This window comes from Alosa pseudoharengus, unplaced genomic scaffold (assembly GCF_046254945.1).
Source record: "Alosa pseudoharengus isolate Yale_2024_CS ecotype anadromous, Long Island Sound unplaced genomic scaffold, YU_APseudo_1.1 YU_APseudo_1.1_scf_23, whole genome shotgun sequence".
In the NCBI taxonomy this organism is placed as follows: domain Eukaryota; kingdom Metazoa; phylum Chordata; class Actinopteri; order Clupeiformes; family Clupeidae; genus Alosa; species Alosa pseudoharengus.
The window spans coordinates 3575890-3578389 of record NW_027468685.1 but is presented as its reverse complement, the minus strand read 5'-3'; the positions used below and the strand labels follow the sequence as shown (position 1 = coordinate 3578389).

Sequence of the window (2500 nt, the reverse complement as noted above, 5' to 3'; positions counted from 1 at the left end):
AATAGAATACAGAATAGAATACAGAATAGAATAGAATAGGTCTTTATTGTCATGGTCACAGGTACAATGAAATGTAAAGTGCTTTCCTGTTAGTGCATCATTCATGAGTCTATAAAAATATAATTTTAAAAAGAATAAATAGAAACCTATAAAATAGCATTAGCAGCACACATAAACAGTCATACACACCCAGTCATTGCATAAGAACAGTATGAACAGTATGTGCATGATATTCATACACATCTCATGAGGAGACATCCTTATGCATGATATTCATACACATCTCATGAGGAGACATCCTTATGCATGCTACACACATCTCATGAGGAGACTAGAGTGACTACAGGACAGGAGGGATGTCCGTGCGTAACCAATGGAGACGGGAGGTGAGACTAAAGTGACTACAGAAGCGATGTCCGTGTGTAACCACGGGGGTCAGGATGTGGGGGATTAGCTTCAGTAACCATCACATTTTTGGAAACAAGCTAATTAGGTGCTGCACCATAAGTGGACACAAACGTATTGGCGATTTGTAGGCTGGAGGCTACAGTGTGATTAAGTTTAGTTTGAAAGTAGTAAGGATATTTGCTCTAGTAGGGCAGGGATCAGTGGTGCACGGGCTGATCATAAACATAGTCTCAGAAGGCCCTTACCAAGCCTAGTCTAAATTGGCTGACTCACGCAGTGACCAGTCCAATAGTGAGAAGCACGTGTGCATCTTGCCACAGCAGGTCAGGCTGCAAAGAGAGCAGAAGTTGAGCACCGAATAATAAAAAAAATAAGTTTGTTGTGCATTGTAGGAAATTCCTCAGTGGAATAGGGGCTCCTTGTCTTAATTCGGACCAAGAATAACGAGGTAAGATTCAAAGCATCTCAAGAGTAATTTATTAAAACTTTAATAGGTTGAATGGAGATAAAAATAAACACATTTTTTTAAATAAACAAAAGAAAAACAGGCACATTATGGAATATAGGTCTAATCAGATCATGAATATGTAGGTCTAGATGAAAGTCCCTTCGCCCGTAGAGGACTTGGCGTACTAAGAACATAACGAGTCTTTTTCAGAAACATTTTAAGTCCATCTTTTGCGGACTTCAAGACACGGTTTGGACTGGGGCTTTTCCTCGCGCTGTCAACCTCTAGGGCTTCGGACGGACTTTCAACCAGCTCTGCATCACTAGGTAGGCGTGCTGCGTTTACCCGTCGCCCGCTCGCAGACGACCCCACACCGGGGCTGGCGTCTGAAGCGTTAGTGAGGTCCCGATGAAACAGCGATTCTCGACGCCTGACATGGGGACTCTCCGCCAAGGTCCGGAATCCGTATGGCGTTGAGATTTTCTTCACGTGCTCCAAACCCATAGCTGCGCGGGTCGAGATGTCCGTCAGGTCCTCCTGGACTCGACCGGCTGCGTGCGCGACTTTCCCAGCCGACGCAGGTGAAAGTTTGTAGAATCTCGGGGAACGCTTGGGCAGGGAGAACGAAGGCGAGAGAAGATCCCGCCTGCGCGGACTGGCGCAGTGGTCGGGAGACAGCAGGCGCGTGTGGTCGGTGTCCTCATGATGAGCGCGTGGTGATGAAAACGTTAATTTCGATGGAATGATGAAGCTTGGAATCCGCTCGGGTGTCAGTGGCATACGCTGGCACACCGCCTTCGCAGTCTTAGGTGGCAGTGAACGCGCAGATGAACTGAAGCCAAACATGACGCTTTTTAAAGTCAAATAAACAATATTCAAGTCAACCTTAATGCACCCTAGCCTTTAAGCGCCAATAGGCTATAGGCTACCTTCATGGGCTTATAAATTGTCGTTGAATGGAAGCACACAGGTGAAGACTATAACTTGATTGGGACTTTATGGCGTGACTGGACCTATAGGCTGATCAGTCAAAGCACGATGAGTGGTTGTGGCCGCCCATTTTCTGCAGGAACACTACCAAGATTTTAGGCCCAAAGCGAGTAGCCTGGAAAATCCAAACTCATTCACAAAGTGAATAGAGTCTGGAGACTCTCGATTGGGAAACGTTTTAAAAATGTAAAATCCCGGCCTCCAAAAAAAGTTTGTTCATGAGATCGCTTGGAAAGCAAATAGCCTACAGGAAAATATATATATATATAATAATAATAATAATAACAATAATAACCTTTATTTGTAATTTGTAATGCATAAATAAGTTAAAACTGCTGTAATTGAGCAAGAAGGAAAATGGCTTGGGCGATTTGTGTTTCTATCTGTAGTGTTAATTTAGTGATAAGTATACCTTACCTAGGTATAATAATAATATCAATAACAAAAACAGTATTGTTATTATTATTATTATTATTATTATTATTATTATTATTACTTTTGAACGCTTTGTGTTAACTAGCTTCATTCACTAGATGATTTTTCGCCCTAGTTAGTTTTTCAGAAGGGAAGTGTTTTGCTGTGACACCCGGAAGTCTATTTGAAAGGGTTGCGCGTCGGCTGCAGAAGTCTGTTTAGAAAGCGGCAGATGGCGGG

The 2500-nt window shown here is 43.1% G+C and overlaps 1 protein-coding gene across 5 annotated transcripts in view; it reads left to right on the top strand.

The window, feature by feature from the left end:
• Positions 1-1227: 1227 nt before the first annotated feature.
• gon4la (gon-4 like a) overlaps positions 1228-2500 on the top strand; it is a 24554-nt gene continuing 23281 nt past the window's right edge. For 2 of the 5 annotated variants that reach the window (XM_076301125.1, XM_076301126.1), the window contains exon 1: positions 1228-1437. The gene's annotated coding sequence lies outside the window, so the exon portion shown is untranslated. Of the gene's footprint in view, positions 1438-2443; position 2500 lie in introns of those variants that run through there. The other 3 variants (XM_076301128.1, XM_076301124.1, XM_076301127.1) reach the window with 2 other exon arrangements.